This window comes from Camelus bactrianus, chromosome 4, assembly GCF_048773025.1.
Source record: "Camelus bactrianus isolate YW-2024 breed Bactrian camel chromosome 4, ASM4877302v1, whole genome shotgun sequence".
Classification (NCBI taxonomy): Eukaryota; Metazoa; Chordata; class Mammalia; order Artiodactyla; family Camelidae; genus Camelus; species Camelus bactrianus.
The window spans coordinates 82,807,351-82,830,159 of record NC_133542.1 but is presented as its reverse complement, the minus strand read 5'-3'; the positions used below and the strand labels follow the sequence as shown (position 1 = coordinate 82,830,159).

The 22,809-nt window shown below is 57.6% G+C and overlaps 1 pseudogene; it reads left to right on the top strand.

Annotated features, from left to right (window-relative positions):
• Nucleotides 1–327: 327 nt before the first annotated feature.
• Nucleotides 328–19,792, top strand: LOC105075990 (otoferlin-like; annotated as a pseudogene).
• Nucleotides 19,793–22,809: the final 3,017 nt, after the last annotated feature.

Below are 22,809 nucleotides of genomic sequence, written 5' to 3'. Positions count from 1 at the left end.
AAATTCCAGGAATGAAAAAGAGGCCGGTAGGGTTAAGGTGAGAAATGCTGGAGGGGAGGCTGTACCTCAATTGGTTGTGTGCATACTTAGCAAGCAGGAGGTTCTGGGTTCAATCGCCAGTACTTCCTCTAAGAATGAATAAATAAACCTAATTACCTACACACACACACACACACACACACACACACACACACACACACACACACACACACAAGATGGGACATGCTGGAGCAGAAAATGAAATTCATGTTAATGTAGAAAGCTTCATTCCTGAGCGCGTGAATCCTGGGACAAAAGTTTGCAGATCTCTGTGAGGCCGGGTCGTCTATGCCGGGGGAGAACTCACAGCACTTAGAATCCGCTGGGCGCTTTAAAAATTTTGATGCTGGGCCCCACGCCTCCTACCCCATCCACCAAGATTGGATCGGGTTGGTCTGGAGTGTGGTCGGGGCCTCGGGGTCTTCAAGCATCGCCGCGGCCTTCCCCTTGGTAATTCTAGTGCACCCCGACTGGGAGGTGATCCACCCACACCCGTTGCTTATAAATGAGGACACTGAGCTCAGCGGGAAAAGAGCCCAGGATCACAGCAGGCTCGAGGCAGCGCTCAGACTGGCACCCAAGCCCAGTGCTAGCTTCGTGCCCCTTCTGGCCCTCTGGCCCTCTGCCCCAGCCCCCGACTCCAACGGGAACAGATCCAAGCCTCACCGGCTCTCCCTCTCACCCACCACCCTCACCTGCGCAGGTCGGCGTCACCATGATGGAGGCCCGGCAGCTGGTGAGCTTGAAAATGGACCCCGTGGAGTGCGGGGCGGTGGGGACGATGAGAAGTGCACATCCATGAAGGAGTGTGCTAACTGCCCCTCCTACAACGAGGTCAGTGTCCTTGCCCTCAGGGAAGGGGCCTCTAAAGGGTGACCGGGGTGGGGCACCGGCTCATCGTGCCCAACAGGAGAAGCTGGGAGTCATGGGGCACAAAGGCTACCAGCTGGGGTGACCCCGGCCCGCCCTGGCCCAACCCCCAGCACGCTGATGTGCAGGGCCCTGTCCTCTGAACCCCTGGTCTGGATCCCAGATTGACACTGGTCTGAGCAGGAGCCGCCCTGAGAAAGGAACACCGTCCCAGCCCTCCTGTGCTGCTCCCAGCAGTGCCTGTGAGTGAGCCCTGCTCCCGTGAGCCCTGCTTCCAGCTGCTTCCCAGGCCCGGGCCCCAGCCCGTGGTGGCCCCGGCCCATGGTGGACCCAGAACCATAACGAGCACCTGAGATGTGCTGTGCCATCTCCTAAATTCTTCTAAGGGCATTATGTCTTCTGATTCTCACAACTGTCAGAAGTTGTCACCATCAAGCCCATTTTACACAAGGGACATTGAGGCTCCTGGAGAAGGACCTGGCCCAGGTGCTAAGTGACAGAGTCGGTTCTGTGTGCATGCGCTCCCTGCCCGCTGTCGTCACGGGTGCCTGAACCTCTCTCTGCGGGGCGGAGACTGAGGCCTCCATCTGGGAAGCGCCACGATCGCAGAGCATTATAGACAGAGGAGGGCCCGGGCCGTCTGGCCTCTGCCCAGCTCTCTGCCTGCCACCCTGGATGGCCACCCCAGACAGCACTGTGCCTCGGCTCCCGGGAGGGACCCATCATAGTCAGCTCTGGGGAGGGAAGCCCCGCAGACGCCTGACGCACATCGGACTAAGCCAGAGGTCACTGGCAGGGGGGCCCTGGCCCTCCCTTTTCTGGACGGGCTTCCCGCCTGCTTCTCCTGGCGGCTCCAGGCAGTGAGGGGAGCCAGGCCAGCCCACGTGAGGCATCCTTGTCCCGTGCCTCAGCGTCTCCTGAGGAGCGGTGAGGGCGGAAGGCACCATCTGCCTCGTGTGAGAGGACGTCTCTTAGGCAGCTGTGGGAGTCCCCAGCTGCGCCCCTTCAGGAAGAAAGCATGCAGCTGCCCTTCACAGGGACCCGGGCTCTGGCCATGGCCTGGCCGAAGTCTCCTAAGCAACCACAGATGGGCCCTGTTCCTACAGCTGGTTTCCCACAGGACTGGGACCTCACTGTTCAGGACACCCCTCAGCCCTGTGTGGCAACCTTCCCAGGAGCCAGGAAACTCAGGCTCCCATCTCTGACCTCATGTCAGGACGTATCCCTGACTGGAAAAGCCTCCAGCCCCGATAAGGTCTAATTTTCCCGAACATCTATGGAGACAGGCGCCCACAGCCTTCCGTGGTCATCTGATAGTGGTGAGGCCATGTTGGGGTGACTGGAGGGCTCACCTTGCACTGGACCCACACACCTCATGTTTCATCCAAATGCCTTCCTCCTTTCCAAGGACACAGAGCTGTTCTCCCCACTCTGTGGCTCCCCAGCAAACTCCTACTCACCCTGCAGGGCCCAGCTCAAATGTCTTTGCACTGAGCAGCCTTCCACGCACTCTCTAGGTCAGAGATCAGGGCATTCCTCTCTCTGACCGTAACATTGCTGAGTTGCAGTTGATCCTTCATGTCTTAAACTGGGAGGCTCTTGGTCTCCTGCATCGCTGTAGCCCAGCCCAGGGACTGGCATGCACCTGGAGGTCTTTGGTGACACTTTGACAAATGGATACTTACCCAAATGTAGAAACAGACATCCACGGGGCACCTGCTGTGCACCAGGCTCATGCCTGGCTACGCAGGGGCTGCAAACAGGATACCTCCTAGTTCTAGCCTCGAATCTGTTTTCCAAACTCTAAATTTATATCCACTAAGACTATTTATTCTGCTCATCTTTGGACTATCTTCAATTTATACCTGATCACATTTTTGTTCCTTTTCACAAACCCAAGTAACAGATTTATTCAATTTCTCTTTCCTCTCACCCCGAGCTCCTCTCACTCAGCACTGTGCATCACAGGATGCTGAGCAGCGTCCCTGGTTCTACCCGCTGGACACCAATAGCAATCCTCCACTTAGGGGTAGCAACCAAGAAGTGTCCAGAGGTTTCCAGATGCACCCTAGGGGTTGAAATTGCCCCCAGCTGAGAACCAGAGCTCTAAACTATCTTCCCATGATTCCTTCCAGCCCCAAAGCTGGAATTTTCTTTCCCTTTTCTTCTCTTTCTGGGCTAAATTCCTCTTCCTGTTATAATATCCCCCTGGTCCCAGGGGTGGACTGCTTCCTGCTAATTCTCTGAGTTGATGGGAACCTGCCTTTGACACCGCTAAACATGATAGAGGGAGGTGAAAATAATCAACATCACGTAGATAATTACAAAAGGGAAATCAGCTCCAGAGATACAAGAACTATGAGCGCAGATGGCTCAGAGTGCTAGCTGAGCCCCTCCCTCCACCAGGGCCAGCACAGCTCTGGGGCACCCGGTCTGGCCTTGACCCTCCTGCCTGGCTGTCGAGAAGGGAGACCTGTCTTTCGAGAAGGGAGGCTCACAATCATCACTCTCCCCGAGCAACCTGGCTGTCCACAGGCCAGAGCAAGACCCCTTCTCCGTGGGTGCATCCAGTCCTGCCCATCAGCATCTTCCTTCTACCTAGAACCCCCCCTACCCTTTGTCTGGAATCACTCTCTATGTCTCAGATTATCTAGCACGACACCCTCCCCTCTGTGTCACCGGCTCTGCCTTTGCTCTGCTTCTGGCTCCTCCTTGGCCTGCAAGGCCTTTCACTCCAGAGTCTAAGTGCAGCGAGAACTGTCCTGCTCGAGGACAGGAGCTAGAAGCCTTTCATCTGTCTGTCCATCTACCTGCCCACCTGTGTCTGTCTGCCCGTCCAGCTGTGCCTTTCCTCAGTCCCTCGTACCTCCTAGTGACCACCCCTCCCTCACTTTACTCCCTGCAGTCACGTCTGCCCCACCCCCAGCTTTCCTGAAACTAGGAACAGCCAATTCACCACGGACTTGGCTGTTCCTAAGTTCAGGGTCCACCATTGTCCCCTCTCCCTTGACTGCCGAGGACCTTCCATCCTCTCGCTGCCCCCACCCCGGGGACCTCTCCTGCCCTCTCACGCTTTCCCCTGTCTCGCCAGCTCCTGTCCTCACCGCCTTCCTCCCTCTGCCCACTGCTCAAGTGCTGCTGCTGCTTGGAGCCCTGTCCTGGGCCACCTTCTTTCCTAATTTCCCACCTACTCGCCTGGGGTGTCTCCCCAAGGGGTCAGGTACCGTCTGTGTTTCTAGACGCGTGGACCACCCGCCTCTCCAGGCTTCAGCCCCTGTGGTCAGCACCACCTGGGCAGAGAGCTGCTACGCAAAGCACTTGGCATGCACTGTGCCCTGATGTGACCTGGGCTGAATGCTTGACTGGGGTCATCTCATTTAGATTTATAACCACGCCTCCTAGCAACCTCGTGAATGGTGCCCCGGAGCATTTCCCCAGGGTGGCTCTGGATCATTAATCCCCATGTCACAGAGGGGTAAACTGAGGCCTAGGAAAGAAGTGGTTTGCCCCAAAACTCAGGCTTTTTGGCACTAAAGTTGGCACTTTTACCCACAATGCTCTAGCGTGAGCCTCCAGCAGCTGGGAGAAGATTCTCCTCATTTATTCCAAGTACTTGGGCCACATTTCTTCCTTCTCCTGCCCACAAGTTCACCAAAGCAGTGGGCCCTCTGCTCACTGCCCACACCCTCATTCCCAGCGCTGGTATGCTGAGGTCAGGAGAAGTCAGTGGGACCTGCACCTGTGTGTGGCAGCTCCCAGCTGGGGAGGACGGGTCACAGCCACGGCATTTACACTGACAGCCGAGTAAGTTCATCCGTTCTCAGTTCTAAGGCTCAGCTTACTGTAAAAGTTAACACCTCTGAAGTTGGGGTGCAGCGTGCAGGCAGCATTGTACTGTAATGGTGATGTCTGTGGGACCCTGATAGCCACAGTGTACCTTCCAGCATCTCGTGTGCCTCATCAAGCCCGGTAACGAGACTCTAAGGCGGGTCATTGCCCCCACTTGACAGCTCATGAAGCTGGGGTTCAGAGGATGTGTTGCTCAGGGCCGCACAGCTCTCAGCTGGGTCAGGGTCAGCGGGGACCAGTGGTTCTTCCTCCTCCTGCTCATCCACATTTTGGGGCTCACGGGACATGGCCCGTGTGCAGACAGGCACTGCCAGGAGGGAGGGGACCGGCGCTCAGCCTCTGCCGGGCCAGAGACACCAGGTCTGGGGCCTTCCCCCTCCAGCGCTTCATCTCTGAATTCCACATCTCCCCTGATGGCATGTTCGATAGGATCATCAAGACCTCGGTGAGTGGCGCACAGTCCCTGGCAGGTGGGGCTCCAACTGCACCTTTGTGCAGACTTGCAAAGGGCACCCCCTCTGGGAGGGAGAGCCACAGAAAAGCAGACCTGCACCCAGACACACATCTGAGCAAGCCGAGCACTGGCTGGATTTGGGCCCCACTCACTCCATCAGCCAGATGCTTCTGGAGAGTGTACAACCTGTTCACCCGTACCTGGGAGCCCACAAAACACAGAAGGCAGGACGGCCTGATGCTAAGCCCCAGAGAGCCACCCCTGCCCTGCCGGATGCCCTCCTGCTTCCGTGAAGCTCAGGTCCCCAGAAAGAGTGAGGTGGCACCACTGGGAGTCAACTCTTTGCCCCATGGAAAGCCTCAGCCCCATCCCTCCTGACTGGTGGCTGGTGGATCTGACTGGAAGGTGACTCACTCCAAGAACCTGCTGTGCAGTGGCACCCTCGTGTGGTCCTTCAAGATGGACGTGGGAACCGCGTGTTGCCAGCCTGGTGTGTAGTCGCATGGCCTGGTCAGTGTGGGTGCACATGGCTCTGGGAGCGCGGGGCACGCTGTCCTTCCCACCCTGCCAGCCCCTGGTCTCAGCCTGGCCAGGACCGTGAACTTGGGTGGGGCCACAAGTACACACAGCCATGGGGTGCGCAGGGCAATGGGGTGCCCTGTCTGCACACAAACACAATGACTACCTGCACCCAGTCTGCAGGGTTCACAGGAGCCCCACGAGGTAGGCAGCATCGCCCCCTTTTAAAGTTGGGGAGCCTGGACCTTAGAGCAGCACCCGGGTTTCCCCAGTCACCCAGTTGGTCGGTGGTGAAGTTCTCAGCACCAGATGCAGTGACGCTGGGCCCTCAAACACTTCCACTGACCATCCATCAAGGGACCCAGGCCACCTGAGAACAGCCATGTGGGGCTGTGTCTATGGTAACCCGGGGTCAAACCTCCATGGGGTCGGTGAAGGAACCCCGAGGGGTGGCCCAGAGGGCTGGTGATGATGGCTGGGCCAGGCAGAGAAAGTGCCCTTGGCCTGACAGACAACAGCTAAGCACACGGCCAGCCCAGGAACCACTGGCACACAAGCTGGCATTGGGCTCCACCCAAGCCCCTCAAGTGGACTTGTCACTGGGGGTACAGTAAGGACCTCATTAGCCCTTTGACAGTGACACTACAATGTGTGACTATCACATCTGACCCTCAGCAAACAGAGAGGGAGGCATCAGCGTTCCTCCCCATTCTACAGAAGAGGTAAATGAGGCCAAGAGAAGTTGTGTCTCGGAGGTGCCACTAAACTACTAGGTTGAACAAATTGGTGATTCCTTGAGGTTCACCCTAGCAGACACTTGGCTGGTGCACATTATAACTATCATTCAGGCCAGGAAACTGAAGTTCAAAACCCAAGATTATACACATAAAAATCACAAAACCATAGAACATGGAAACTTCAAGAGACCTTAAAAACACCTAGTCTGATCTCTCTATGAAAGGACAGAAAGAATAAACCCACTCCCTCTTCAAATAGCCTTTACCTTTGAAGGCAGATTTTATGTCCTTCCTCTCATTCTCCTTTCTTGTCAAATGTCCCCCAGTTCAGCCAGCCATGTGCACACCTGTCCACCTGCCCGTGTATCCACTCATCCACCCACCCGCCTGTCCACATATTAATCCATCTTCTATCCATTTATTCATCTACCATCCACCCATCTATCCGTCTACATTTTCAACTGGCCTGGCAGCCCCCCACCCACCCTGTATCCGTCTCCCCACCCAGCCGTCTGGCTACCTGTTCCTGTATCTGTGCCACAATCATCTGTTCCAGCAACACCCTGACGCTCTGGAGCAGCCTAGGCCCCAGCCCCCTGCTCCTGAGGCTCCAGTTCCGCCACACCACACCCCCGGGGGCTTGACCGGGCGGTGGCTCGGGGAACGTGTGTCCTCTGGCCCAGAGGCTGGCGGAGCTGTGGCCCCAGGGCCGCTGGGCCTGACAGCCTGGACTCCACGCACCAACACTGTGCTCCACTCCGGGCTGCGCGGTGGCCCCGAGGGCGGGCCGTCCTGCCGGCCCCCGCGCACGTCCCCGCGGGGCCGAGGGGCCACTGGAGGTGTGACGTTGCCGTGGTGGGCAAGGGGGCCGACACCAAGCCACCCCACGAGGCCAGCCAGATGGACGAGGATGGCATCAAGGGCTGAGGCGCCCATCTACCCCGGCCCCTGGCGACCTGGCCCGGCCCTTCCAGGGGCACAAGGGGGCTCCCGGGATGGACCTGGCCCAGAGACTGTGCCCTCACTCTGTCTCCCTCAGCCACACACTCAGACGGCCCAGCTGTCCCTGGAAGGAGCCAGCGTCAGTGTCCACGGACTCTCCATATGGGACAGAAAGGCCTGAGGCCAGGCGGGCAGGGTTCACAGGGGACAGTCAGGAATGACAGTCATTTGACATCTGGACTTCTGTCTGTGAGAAACTTGGGAAAAAAAGGGGCAGGTTCCCAGAGCTGCTGGATCTTGAGTCTACACCCAAGAGAGCAAAGCCATTTTGTTTTCTGTGCCAATTTTAAGCAGCTGACAGTGGCTGTTGAGAAATATTCTGGGACCTTGTCTGAACATAGTGGGAGAAAGTGCTGGGATCCAGTGAGTCATGACTTCGGTGGGCCGGGGAGGGAGCGTGGGGGCCACGGGTGAGGCTTCTATGTGGGAGACAAAAGATGTGACACCCAGCTAGGAAAGGGGACAGTGTTACCAGGAGGGATCTCCCCCTCTGCAGTTTACAAAGTGCTCATGTGTTTTAACCTGTTTATCACACTCCTGGAAGGGAGCCTTATCCTACTCCTGGGAGGCGGCTGTTATTCCTGTCTTCCAGGTGAGGAAGCTGAGGCTCAGAGAGTTGGGGAGATTTGCCTAGGATCCCATGAGAGACCAGGAACCGTCAACTTGAGCATCTTCAGTTCTAGTGTGGTCCTTCTCAGCCGTCCTTCACATGCTGTCCTGGGCCCCAGGGGTGTGCAGATGCTGGGGCAGGAGTCTGGGCGCCCAGTCTGGCCACCACAGTCCTAACTGTATGCGCCGGCAGGAACTTGCTGCTCCCTGAGGGGGTGCCCCCTGAACGCCAGTGGGCCCGGTTCTACGTGAAAATTTACCGAGCAAAGGGGTTGCCCCACACGAACACAGGCCCCATGGCTGACGTGAAGAAGGCTTTCACTGGTGAGAACAAGGACCTGGTTGGCCCCTATGTGCAAGTCATCTTTGCTGGCCAGAAGGGATTGGGGCACAGGCAGCAGGAGGCTGGGGCATGGGGTGACAGGCACCAGGGTGCAGAGGGATGGTCAAGGGGTCCTGGGGACAGACATGAGGCAGAATCAGAAGCCACCAGACTGGACTTCGATCACCTTGGTGTGTTCACCTCTGGAAGTGAGGAGATATGAGCGGAGCTCCAGCTCAGAGGGGCTGGGGGCCAGGCCAGTCTGGGCCTTAGGGATTCCTCCCTGCCCCCAGGTCACAGAGACCAAGAGCTGAACGGGGGGACACTGTGAGGGAGGAGTGTTTGAGAGGCTGGTCGGGGGGGAAGAGTGAGGAGAGGAGCGTGCACACACACACACATACACACGGGCACAGCCGCCACGTGCCACACATAACACATATATACCCACTCACCCGCAGACACACGTGCTCACACACATGCAAACTCTCACCCCCTCCCACCAGGGCAGGACCTCAGTGCAGAAGAGCAGCTATGAGCCACTGTGGAATGAGCGGGTGGTCTTTACAGACCTGTCCCCCAACTCTGCAAGTGCACGAAAGTACAGATCCGGGACTCGGACAAGGTCAACGACGTGCCCATAGGTGCCCACTTCACTGACCTGCTCAAGGTTTCCAAAGACGGAGACAAAGCTGAGTAGCAGGAGGCTGGGGGGTGGGGGTGGGGCTGAAGGGGCGGAGTCAGTGAGACTCCCACACATGCCCCCTCCATCCCGCACCTCGGCTGGAGGCTGGAGCGGCAGTGGGCTTGCTCAGGGCTTTTACCAGCAGCCTCTGCCTCAGGGGAAGGGTGGAAACTCATGACTCAGCTCTGCACAGAGCTGCCTGGGCCTGTCTGAGCCAGGCTGCCTGGATTCGAAGCCCAGCTGCTCTGACAGTTAGAAGCTGTGTGAACTTTGTATCTGTTTTCGCATCTGTAAAATGATGAAATATCTATGTGTGCATATGTACATGCACGTCACATACACATGCGTACTGCCCCCCTAGAAACTACCTGCAGACTTGTGGGGACTTGGAAAGACTCACCCCTCCTAGGATCTGGGCACTGAGCTGGGTAAGGGATACAGAGCAAGGGAGGAATCCATCCTGTCCTCACAGTGCTCACTGGGGATGAGGGAGATGGATGTGCTACTAAATGTGCAAAACCTGAGGCACGAGGCACGAAAGACCACACAGATTGTACGATTCTGTTTACGTGAAATATCCAGAATAAGCAAATCCATAGAGGCAGCAAATTGACTCATGGTTTCCCACGGGTAGGGGGAGGGGAGTGAGGATGACCTGCTGAAAGCTACGTGGTTTGTTTTGAGGGGGATGGAAATGTCCTGGATGGTTGCACAACATAGTGAACACACTAAAAAACACTGAAATGCATACTTAATATGGTGAATTTTACGTTACATGAAGTATATCTCAAATTTTAAAATGCTGTAATTTTTTTATAAACTAGGCAGAACAAAACCAAACAAAAGACATAAAGCAGAATTGGATCCAAGTTTCACATGAGCCATGACAAATCCCAACAGGAGAAAAATAGTTGGGACTAGGAAACGGGAGGGCTTCGTGGGGGAAGAGCGTTTAACAGGCAGAAGCAGAGAGGAAGGACCTTTGGAGAGGAGGGGAGGGGTCTGCGGAAGCAGGTGAGACTGTGGTGGCACACAGCCATCCTTTAAGTGGCTTGTCGGTGGCCCGGGAGCAGGCACCAGGCAGCGGGCAGCACGACTTCGCTGCACAGACGTGGATGTGGGTGTACGTGGGCGCCACCGCTGGCTCAGGCCCCACAGGGAATAAGGTGACACATGACAGTGCCCCATGCGTGTGAGAAAGCCACCCCGTCACCGCGCACAGCAGACAGGAGCTCTCTCCGCAGCCCCTTGAGAGCCTCAAGCAGCCCCCCCAGGCCCTCTCTGGCCTCGGGTGACTCCCTGATCCAGGCATGAGGTCCTCAGCTCTGCAACCAGGAGGTGCAGGCTGGGAGCCCCCCAAAGAGGTCCCCCCACCCCAAGCAAGCCCCTCCACCCTCTGCCCCCACCCGCAGGCGTGCTGCCCACGCCGGGCCCTCCTAGGTGAGCGTGTGCAGCTCCATATGCAACCACATGCTGCCCGACGAGCAACAGGACCAGAAAGATTGCCTGGGGGAGGCTGTGTCCTTTCTCACCCGCCTCATGCGGGGCCCGGGGGTGGAAGCCCTGGATACCTCCAACCCTGAGCTCACCGGCCCCTCGGAGGTGCAGGGGGAGTAGGCCACGCCTGTCTCAGAGGTGAGGCCCCTGCTGGGGGGGTGGGGGTGCTCTGCTGTCCTCCAGAGCCCCCTGCTCAGTCCCCTTCCTGCCCCAGCAGCCTGGGCCTGGGCTCAGCCTGTGGCCACCCTGCCTGCCTCGGGGGCTGGAGCCCAGGATGAGACCTTCCTGCCCAGGAAGCAGTGTCCCCTTCCACTGCCTGCGAGTGCTCTGCCCGGAGGTCCTGAGGCGGAGCCCTGCCTCTGCCCTGTTCCTGGCGGTGGCTGTCCTCGTGTTGGACAGAGCAGCCTTTCCCCCAGGGACATCCAGGCTGGGAGGCAAAAGGAGTTGGACCTTCAGTGTCTGGGCTCCCAGCTCCACAGCTGGGTAGCATATCCCCCACCATTAGCCACCAGGGCCTGTCTGTGAGATGGTAGGAGGAGGCCTGGCCCCAGGCCCAACATCCCGGCTAAGTTCTCAGGATGCTTTGAACCACCTTCTCCACAGAGCTGCATGTGGAAGGTGGGAGAATTCTTTCTATTTGGAGTCTTTCTGGAGGCCTCAATGATCGATTGGGAAAATGGAGACAAGCCCATCACCTGTGAGGTCACCATAGGTCAGGAAAGAAGCCCCCAGCAGAAGGGAGCGAGGCCTTGCTGGGTGGGCGAGGAGAGGGTGGGGGTCCGGGGCACTTCCCGGGCGGGACCTTGAGTTCAGCGGTCATCGGGGCGCCAGGGAGGTCTCTTTCTCTGGCTAGTGCTCTGTCCTGTCTGTGCTGGCTCTGACCCCAGCACCTTCCCCTTTCCCTGACTTTCCCTCTTCCCTTCCACAAAGCTTGGGACTGGAGGGCAGGGTGGGGACCCTAGGTACTCGCAAGCCCTCCTCTGCCTCCAGGCAACTATGGGAATGAAGCTGATGGCCTGTCACGCCCTCAGCGGCCTTGGCCTCGGAATGATCCAGGGGACGAGAAGGAGGTTGATCTGATCCAGAACAACAGTGATGACAAGACTGACGAGGCTGGGGACTTAGCCTCCGTCTCCTCCACCCCACCCATGCGGCCCCAGACCACCGACAGGTGAGCCAGCGGGACAGAGGGTGCTGGGAGGCCCTGCCCGCTGCCCCAATCCTCTCATGGCCCGCTCCCCTTGCCACCTCCCTGGGCTCCCAGGCCTCAAACTCCCACCTGCTCCCCACCCCCCAGGAACTACTTCCACCTGCCATACTTGGAGTGCAAGCCCTGCATCTGCATCAAAAGCTGATGGCCAGACCAGTGCCACTGCCTCTGCAGATCCAGCATCGTGGACACATCGCAGACAAGCTGGTCGTGGCCAGGCCGGGGAGGGAGGGGAAAGCTGGGGAGGGGGATGCTTCGGATGGCCTCCCTCAGCCTGGAAGTTTCCCTCGCAACACAAGAGGCCTGTCTGCCCAGCAGCTTGCTGTCGGGTGGGTGAAGTTCTGCAGGAACGGCCCCAGCAGGAGTTTCTGTCCCCACCCAAGTCCTAAGAGTGGAAGAGGGCCTGAGGGCCACCCAGCCCCTGTGATCACTGGAGGCGGCTGGCCAATCCCTCTGTCTCTGGCCTGCACACCTTCCACCACTCACATCTAGACCTGAGTCCCGCCCAGCCCCTGTGAGTCCACCAGACCACAGACTCAGGCCAGAAGTGGCTTCTTCCTTCAGGAACTGAAGACCCGTGAACATGAAGGCCTCCAGGCTCTGAAAACAGAGAAACTGGTGGTTTCCCTATGATGATGGGACACTCCAGGGACAGTGCTCATGGGAGGTCCTAGGGCACTAGCCCCTTGTCCCCATGATGAACGGGGTAAAACATCTGGGGGAGCTGATGGAGGCTGGGGCTCACACTCCTGGTTAACAGGAAGAGGGCCTGGATGATGATCAAAACGGACAAGTCCTACCCTGAGCGACAGCGGGGCATCCTGGAGGAGCCAAGCTGTGGCTGCTGGTGAGCCACAGGGCTGCTGAATGGGCCGGGGGTGGCGCGGCATGCAGAAGAGGGGGCTGGCAGAGAAGGAGGCATTTGCAGGCCTCCTGCTGGCAGGTGGGCTCTGCTAAGCCCTGTTCCCCGCTTTCTGTCCCAGCCGTTTCCTCTCACTGGCTGACAAGCACCAGGGCTCCTCGTCCCACACCAGGCTAGACGGAGAGTGCCTCAAGTCCCGCGTGCGGGAGCTGGTGCGGATGCTGCTGGACCACATGGGGGACAGGGCAGGGTCTGGAGGTGGAGTGGGAACTCAAGGTGGGGGGACATCTGCTCTGAAGTCACAGCCCCTAGGGCCAGCCTCCATCACAAGTCATGGACTAAACCCAACATACACCCCATGACCCCGCAGGAGAGTATGGGGCAACAGGCAAAGACCCTGCGGACACAGGTGAAGCGACACACAGTGTGGGACAAGCTGAGGCTAAGCCAGAACTGCCTGCAGAAGCTGCGCTTCCTGGCAGACAAGGTGTGCCCCCCGAAGGCATGCACAGAGGGGATGCCAGCCCCAAACCCAAGTGACCCGAGGCAGAAGTGGGGCTGCACAGGAGGCGTTGAGCCAGACCACCCAGGAGGCCCCTCCTGCTCTGACAGCCGCTAGGGGACGGGGGTGACCAAGCCTTTCACCCTGTTGGGTGTTCTTCCCCCTGGATCCGTGGGAGGAGAAGGAAACCCCAGCATCAGGGGTCCTTCCGTCCGTGGGTCCAGGGCTGGCCAAGGGGCAGGACCTCTCCCTTATGGGCCGCCACCTGCCCACCGCAGGCCCGCACAGCATCCCCGATGTCTTCATATGGATGATGAGCGACGACAAGCATATGGCCTCAGCCTGGTGCCCCCCCCCAGGACCTGGTCTTCTCCATCGTGGGGGAGGAGCTGGGTGAGGACCACACCAGATCAAGGCACTCTTCCTCAAGGTGCCAGAAGGGAAGCGAGATTAGAGGGTGGTGGGGTCCAGGCTTTGTTCAAGGGGTCAGTCTCCCCTTGGAGGGAGCAGCGTGCCCACCCTGGGTCTGGCTGGCCTGAGCTGATGGGGTGCTCAGAGAAGAGGTGGAGGGAGCAGAAATGACAGCAGGTCCCATCCCACCCATCCTCCTTGGCACTCTGTTCCCAAACCCACAGCCCAGTGGAATGGCTGCGAAGGGACAGAGGCCCTCTGACCACGGCCTGCTGCAGCCCCCTGTCCCTTCCTCACCCCACAGGCTCCAGCAGCTGACCCTGTGCCCACCCCCAGCTGCCTGGGATGTGGGGCTTCGGCGCGGTGGGCTGGGCAGTGCAAGCCAGGCTGGAGCCCTGCCTGCAGCTGGGCCACAGCAGGCAGCGCAGGGACTTCCTGTGGGGCCTGCACTGTGGCTTCGAGGGAGTCCAGTCGGCCCTGGGTTTGGGCCTGCACTCCCTCCTGCCCAGGAGCCTGGTCTGCACCAGTGAGTGAGGCAGGTTGCAGCCAGGCCCAGGGAAGCCCCTGGCTCCAGCCCTCACCCTGGGAGAGCGCTAGGGCCACCTGTTCCCAGCCTCCTGGCCTGTGCTCCCCACAGAGAAGCAGGCCTCCAGCCCCTTGCCCTCAGGTACCAGGCTCGGAGCCTCTGCGCAGCTGACTGCAGTGGCCTCTCAGACTCTTCACCTGAGTCTTTTTATCGACCAAAGTCAGTGCATGGAAGTGAGGGCTGGAGGAGGAGGGAGCGGCACTGGCTTTGCGGGCACTGGGGGAGGCCTGTGAGCTTCTAGGGCCTGGGGAGACAGATCAGCCAGCACCCTAGACCCTCAGAGGGAAGCCTGGCAGATACCTGGGTACCCGGGCCACATGGTGGAGGCTTTAATGCACTTACATTCTGCATGGAGGACAGGGAAGACCTGGCAGGGGCTGAGGGAACAGGGTCAGGAGCAGACCTCACGTCAACCTTCATTTTAAGATTCCCAGAAGAGTCAAGGAATATGTCCCTCCCGCCCCCAAGTCCCCTGGAAACCACAGTGGCTGGGGGTGACTCCTGCTCGGGTATCTGCCCACCCACCACCATTGATTACCCATCCCCCCCGCCCTGAGCTACAGGTGCTGAATGAGACCCTGTGCCCCACCTGGGACCAGGTGCTGGTGTTCGACACCCTTGAGTGCTATGGGGAAGCTCGAGTTCCTGGACGATCCCCCAATCGTTGTCATTGAAATCTATGGCCAGGACACTGGTGTAGGTGGGCTTCGGCACCAGGGACCACTCCAACGTCCCCTCACTACAACCGCACTGGTGGCCCCCTCCCCCGCTCTCCCCTGACCCCCTCGGCCAGGTGCTTGCTGGGAAGCTGGAAGGTTGGGCAGCCCCTCCAGGACACCTCAGGTGTCCCCTGGCCTGTCACTTCAGTCTGACTCCTTCCTGATGCTCGGGGACTCTGGGGCCTCAGGGAGGAGATGGGCCAGGGCATCCTGCCTCCCAGCACAGACAGCCAAATCTCAGGCCCAGAATCTTCAAGAGATATGTCAGTAAGGCCTGCTGTCCCCTGCCTCCGCCACCCCAGGGACTCCCCGGCCCCTGCCCACACCTACCACAGTCAGCTGCCCAGCTTTCCACAGGAGCACTGGAGTGGGGGAGTGGAGGACTGGGGTGCCCCGAGTGAGCTCTGGACTAGAGGCAGGCGCACCCGTTTCTAGTCTGAGTACTGCATCTGCTGTTCATTACCTACCTGGCCTGAGCTAGCCTGAGACTTGGTTTCCCCATCTGTAAAATGGGATGATCACCCCTGAAGCTACATGATGCTGTGGGGGACTGAATGTGATCCAGGATGTCAACATGCTTGGTAAATTCAAGCGCTGAGAGGCTACCCTGGCTGTTTGTCGTGTCAGGGCAAAGCCGACTACATGGGCCGGAACTTTGCCAAGCCCGTGGTGAAGCTGGCCAGTGAGGCATACTGCCCACCCTGCTTCCCGCCCCCGCTTGTGTCCTACCAGATCTACCGGGGCAGCGCCACTGCAGGGGACCTGCTGGCCACCTTCGAGCTCTGGCAGGTGGGGCTGCAGGGAAGAGGGGACTGAGTGGGGGCCAGTCTCCTCCCCATCCAGCTGTGAGGCCCATTGTAATGGAAACTGAGGATGTGGTTCTTGGGAACCCAGGCTGTTCAGCTTTCCTTGTCTCCCCAGGTCACGTGGCAAATAACTCATGAGGAGAGGGAGCTCTCCCCAGGCTAGGACACTATGTCCCCCATTTCCCAGATTGGACCAGCAGGGAAGGCCGACCTGCCGCCCATCAATGATCCAGTGGACGTGGACCGAGGTCCCATCATGCCTGTGCCCATTGGCATCTGGCCCATGCTCAGCAAGTACCAGACGAGGTGTGTGAGGACTGCACACCTTGCCCGTCCTTGCCTGCAACAGGCCCTGATGTGCTCGGCTTCCCGGCCCCCTCGCTCTCTCCCTATCAAGGGTCTGTGCACATATTATATGGTTGGCATCAGAGTCCAGTGGTCTTCGGCAACCTCAGGCCATGCCTCATTTTCCAGATAAGGGTGATGAAGGCCAAGGAGGGGAAGTGACTGGCCCCAGGTCACACCAAGGAGCCGGCAGCAGACCCAGACTGCTGCCCATCCAGCACCTGCCCCTTCTGCACTGTCACACTGCTGCCATCCAGGACCTATCCCAGCCCTCCATCTGCCCCCAACACCCACCCTCACCCTGAAGCCCCTTCAGGACACCCGCCCCTCGCAGCTGTCTGCACCCGGCCTCCTCCCACGCACTGCCCACCCAGGGGCCAAGTCCTCCTCAGGTGGCCTGGCACCCACAGCTGGTGCCCTTGACTGAGGGGCTCCCCTCTTCCCCCGCCTCCCTCCAACTCACGCAAGTGCTGTTCTGGGGCCTGCGGGACCTCAAGGACATCAACCTGGCCCAGGTGGACCGGCCACGGTGGACATCGAGTGTGCGGGGAAGGGGGTGCCGTCGTACCTGATCCACAATTACAAGAAGAACCCCAACTTCAGCACCCTCGTCAAGTGGTCTGAAGTTGTAGATCTGGGCCCCGGGGTCGCTGGGCAGAGCTGGGTGCAGCCAGGCAGCTGGGCAGGGCCAGGTGCCTCTGGCCCTTCTCTGGCCCTTCTCTGGTGCCGGCCCCCACCCCCAGGACCTCCCGGAGAATGAGCCCCTGCAGCCGCCCTCGGACAACCGCGTGGTGGCTGCCGGGCCTTGGCCGCTGCACCCTGGGGGGCTCCCAGCCGTCAGCTCCCTGCTGCGCTTCCTCTCCCGGCCCCCAGACCGCTGGCCCCCAACTGGAATAGCGCAGGGACGGCCGTGCCCCAAGGCCCATGGATGGTGCTCCAAGGGTTTCTTCCTTGGGCTCATCCCCTATTCAGAATCAGGGAGGCCAGGAGGGAGGGCCCACCCAGGGGCCAAGGAAGGCTGCCCCTCACTCTCGAGCCAGAAAGGGCCAGGGCCGGCGTCCTTAGAATGCCCGAGGGCAGATGGCTTCCTCTGCCAGGTCTTGGAGAAGACCCAGGCCCCCTCCCAGCCTCCACTGTGTCACTCACCGCAGCCCACCTTCCTCTCTGGCCACCTCGTCCTCTGCCTGTGCCCATCTTTTCTCCCTCAGCTGTTGCCTCCCTCCCTCTCCCCTCAGAAAGCTCCAGAATCAGCTTTAACCTCCGGTCATTTCATCCACCCCTGACTCTCACCATTACTCCTGCTCTTCCCTGTCTGTCTGTCCATCTCTCTGTCCAGGCAGACTCCCCGGGGCTGCCGTGTGCTGTACAATGGGGGGGTCCTCCTCCCACCCTGCAGGGGTGGTCGTGGTGAACATGGAGCCAGAGGTGCCCGTCAAGAAGCTGGAGACCACAGTGAAGCTGGACGCGGTGAGGTGCCTGGGGTCAGTCCCACGCTGGCTGTGGATGTGCACCTGCATGTGACACTTTACCAGAGCCAGGCCAGTCCACCTGTGAGACAGTACATTAAGTCACTTCCCCTTCAGCATGTGATGGGACAGGGCCTCCCCTGACTGCATGTGCACAGAGCCCTGTCCTAGACTGTCCTGGGAGGGAGGACTCAATTCTGCGTGTGTGTGTGTGTGTGCATGCATGCATCTGGGGACACATGCCTGAACGCATAGTACACATGTGTGAGAGGCAGGGAGAACAGTGACCATGTGAAGTCATAGCCTGCAATTACTTTTATTCCAACAAACACCATAAGCACTGGATTCCTTGTGTGAATACCAGTGTTCTTTCCAGAGGGTCCCTGGGTTCCTTCCCAGCCATTCACAAAAGACCCTCCCCATGCCTGGCTTGGGGACGAATTTCCAGGTGGAAGCTCCTTATTCGTCCTTTGGGACTAGGGCTGTTTATCCGCCAGAGGGAGACCTGGGGATTCAGGTGTGGAGGTGACCTCTGCCAAGGAGGGCAGGATGGAAGCTGGCCTGGAACAGGCCATCCTGAATCCAGACAGTGTGGAGGAAAGAGTTCGGGCCTTCCCTCAGCACCCCATCACTTGCTCTGTACCCCATTCCTCACATCGTGTGCTTCATGCAGCCTGGGGTGCCCCCTAGCTTCTGAAGCCTGAGCTGGGTCTGAAAGGACCTTCCCTTACCCCCATCATCCTGGTCCCCAGAGAGTCCCAGCTGAGTTAGTGCGGGTGTGGCTCTGGGGAAAGGGGAGCAGCTGAGGCCCAGGCCTGGTCCACAGGCCCGGGTGGCACGGCTAGGGCTCTGGGGCTGCACCTGGAGACCCCATGCCCCCCTCAGCTCCCAGCCTCCTGACCTCCCTCTGAGGGTGTCCAGGCCATCAGTGAACAGAGGACGGCACTGGCCCGAGCTTCCCCATCATCCCACAGGCCCTGGGCTCCTGTGGGGCCGTGTCACCAGGATCCTCTTCAGCTGTGTCACTGAGCGTCCACTTCCCTGTTGAGGCCCTTGCACCCCCCCATAGCCAACATCACCGAGCGCCGGCCACGTGCCTTGTCAGCCTCCCCTTCTGACGCGGCCTGCTCACTGCAGGGATCCCCTGGCCGTGCGCAGCCATCCCGGGGCCCAGCACCCCCATTTAGACTCGGTGGAGCCCTGAAACCGGTCACTTTTGAAAGCCCCCAGTGATTCTAATGTGCAGCCAGGGTTGCCAGCCACCGCCCTGGAAGGTCTGAGGAAACATCTGCGAGGCAGAGCCTTCACGGCCTCAGAACTGGCTGTGTGAGCAGAGGCGCTCGCAGCGCACAGGGGGCGTCCCTGCGTCAGCTCCCTCTCCTCCTCCCTCCCTGGCTGGGCCGCTGCCTCCACGTCCAGCCCTGTGGCTAAGGCCTGTTCCTGTCTCCTTGCTTCCCCCCTGCAGACTTCTGATGTGGCCATCACGGTGGACGTGGTGAGTGTGGGGACCACAGGGGGTTCTGGGGAGAGAAGACCCTACACCATGCAAGGTATCAGGCCAAGGGGAGCAGCTTCAGGGACTGAGACACCCCCAGCCCCTGGCACTCCGGCCAGCACGCACCCCCGGAGAGGCAGCTGGAGAGAGCTGCTTGGGGAGCAGGGCCACCGGGTGCTGCTTCTGCCTCGGCTGGTGGTTCATGCTGGCAGGTCATGACCCTCTGTGGGCCATGGCATCCATTTCCACAAATCAAGGCCCTGCCCCTTTGACATTGGGGGCTCCCCAGAGCCTCCTGGAGCCCAGGGCTTCTGGGGAGCAGATGGTCAGAATGGAAGGGGGACTCCCAGATGGTCCAGGGCTCTGGGAATGACCAGGGTGCGGGGATGTATGCAGGACTCCGGACTTGGCCAGCCCTTCAGGCTGATGAGGATGAGAAGAAGGAGAAGGAGAAGGGCATCTCAGAAGAGACGGAGGAGGAGGAGCCAGCTGAGAGCATGCAGGACTGGCGGTCCACGTGCTTCGCCGCCATTGACACCATGAAGGAGCTGAGGCCTCGGGCCGGGGTTGGGGCCCGAGGAGGGACTAGGCTGGAAGAGGTGACCCCAACTCCCCATCAGACCTTCCAGTCCAGCTTCTTTCCTGCCCCCTACTCCATCAACATGAGCTTGGAGCAGCCTGTAAGACTTTTTGAGCTTCGTTGTGAACGATTGGTTTTCATGGATTCTGCTTTTTGAAGATCTGATTGTTTAACAAATTCATCGTGGCTGCTAAGACTTGTATATCTTGCATATATTTTTACTAAATTAAATGAGGTTAATCTGTCAATGCAAGGGGAAAATGTGACAGTTTTTACAGTATTTGATAAAATGTCATCAAAAGAAAACTTTGTTTTCCTACACTCAGTGACTTGACTGAAATTAATCCTATGGTTGATGGAGATACTTTCAGGGCCGCTGTGCAGCACCTCAGGGATTTGCATTCTACTCTGTTAATATTTTCCTGTAACAAAAGGTAATAATGCTTGGGTTAGAAATTTATTTACAGTAACCTAACCCAACCTCATTAGTGTCATGGGACTATGAGAGCCTGATTGATTTAACATCTGATTCCCAGGCGAAGCAAAATTTCACTGAACTTTCATGAAATGATTTTTGGAGCAGCCTGAGTCAGGAGTAGACAAGTGTTGCAATGCTTGCAGGTTGTGTACTGCTTCGTTTACTACCATGCACCTATGTGAAGCAGGATTTTCCTATTATGCTGAAAAAAAAAAAAACCAACTACATGTGGATCTGACTTAGCAACACCACACCTAACATTAAGCAGATATGTGATAAAAAGACATAAAAGCACTGTTCTCATTAAAATCGGAGGGTTCTGCATGCCTCTTGATAACCAAATATAAGATGCAAATTTAAAATGATTTACTTCAAAAAAAGGAAGCTAGTGCATTTATTTTTCATGAGTGAAAGCATATGATGTGGTATATTACTTTGCAGCTTTTGGTAGCTGAGGCTGACTCACCAACGCGGTGGGTAATTCAGTAAAGCAGGAACATGGGGAGGCAATCATTTATTTCAAAGAACATTAAGGTAGAAACACCACATGACTGGGCTTCAAGATGCTCACATTCACTTGTCACACCAGAGAATCCTTCATGTGTCCACTTCCATCATTAGCCAAGATCCAGGAGGTTCATGATGCACCCCGGTGTGTGTGTGTCACCCCTCAGCCATTTAACTTGCCTAATTGTCATGTTTTCTATTCAAAAAATAAATAAATTTCAGTACATAAAAACGAAGAGGAGCATAACAAATGATAATATATCCAACCTGACCAAAGAAACAAAAAGTACAAATGGAACAAACACATTGTGTGTACCTCTTCCCAACTGCCAGCTTATGTCACCTGGTGGCCCCAAATGGAGCATCTCCTACAAGGCACTCTACTGGGAGGGTGTGTGTGTGTGTGTACGCACGTGTGTCAGTGTGGGGTGGCACGTAGATCAGAGGTCCAGCAGTCATTCAGAAAGCACACAGCTGACCCAGGCAGGGGCCAAGCTTCAGACCTTCCCAGCTGAGCCTGTGCCCAGGTTGCTCCGCAGCTCACACTGGCTAGGGGAGGCTGGGTCACACGTGTCCCTCCATCCCCAGCCCAGCTGGAAGCCAGAAAGAGGCCCAGGTCAGCCCGTGGCCCATTTTCAGCCCTGCTCCACCCTGGCCTGTCCAAATGCCACAGGGCCATGTCACACATCTGGCTGGCAAGCGTTCCTTGGGCTAGAGCAGCTATCCCCTCTTCTCCGCGTTTGCCCCCTGCCTGGTGTGCCTCTATAGCTGCCCTCCCGCTCCCCCGGCCTCTCAGCGCCATCTCCCCTCCTCCTCCCCGTAGTGTCTCAGCGTTTTCCTGCCTTTGGTGAGATGGGGCCATTTCTCTCAAGGGTCGTTTTAAATGTTCAGGTTTTTAAATTTTTATTTTATTGAAGTATAGTCAGTTTAAAATGTTGTGTCAATTTCTGGTGTACAGCACAATGCTTCAGTCATACATGAACATACGTATATTCATTTTCATGTCCTTTCTCACCATGAGCTACTACAAGATACTGACTATGATTCCCTGTGCTGTGTAGTATAAACTTGTTGATCTCTTTTATATTTACCAGTCACTATCTGCAAATCTCGAACTCCCAGTGTATCCCTTCCCACCCTGTTCCCCTCTGGTAACCATGAGTTTGTTTTCTATGTCTGTTTAATTTTAGATTCCACATGAGTGTTGTCATATGGTGTTTTTCTTTCTTTCTGGCTTACTTCACTTAGAATGATGTTTTCCAGGGCCATCCATGTTGCTGCAAATGGCATATTATTTTTTATGGCTGAGTAGTATTCCATTGTATACATGACACGGCTTCTGTATCCAGTCATCTGTTGGTGGACATTTAAGCTGTCTCCATGTCTTGGCTATTGTAAATAGTGCTATGAACATTGGGGTGCTGGTGTCTTTCTGTATTAAGGCTCCCTTTGGATATATGCCCAGGAGTGGGATTACTGTATCATATAGTAAGTGTATTTTTAGTTTTTTGAGGAATCTCCATACCATTTTCCATAACTGCTTTACCAAACTACATTCCCACCGACAGTGTACAAGGGTTCACTGTTTTCCACACCCTCTCTAGCATTTACCACTTGAATATTCATGTTTTAATTATTTTATTGCAGCAGCAACATGTAAGAATGAAAAAGTGGCATTCTGGTGGCTGGGGGATGAGCCTGTGTGTGTGTCCCTGTGCATGTGTGTATGTTCCTGTATGTGTGTACGTGTCCCTGTGTGTGCATGTCTGCCCTCCATGTGCCTGCATGGGGGTGGGGAGTGGGGCTGGAGCCTGTGTGTGTGACTGAGTGACATCTCAGGCATGTGGGCCTGGAGGGGTGTGCGAGGCTGTGATGCTGGGCTGAGAGGCTGTGACCTGACCAAGGCCACACAGCCCGTCTTGGGGCTCAGGGCCCCACATTTGCTTCCAGGCCTGTCACCAATCAGCTGGGGTGTTCCCTGCTGTGACACAGGGCTTGGAGTCCTGACCTTAAGGGCCCCACAACTTCCCTCAGGAGGAGGGGTCTCTGGGGCAGGAGGAGGTGGCTGGGCTTGGCATGGGGAGGGGGGAGCAGGGAATCCAAGGGGGTGAGCATGGCTCTGGAGTTTGGGGGTGACCAGCAGCAGTGAGGTGAGGGAAGTAAGAAGGGCCTCCTCACCAGGACTGAGTTTGTCACCCCGGCCAAGGGAGCCGCTCTTCTGCACAAGGGCCAATTTAGAAAAATGTGGAAAACCAAGTTTCA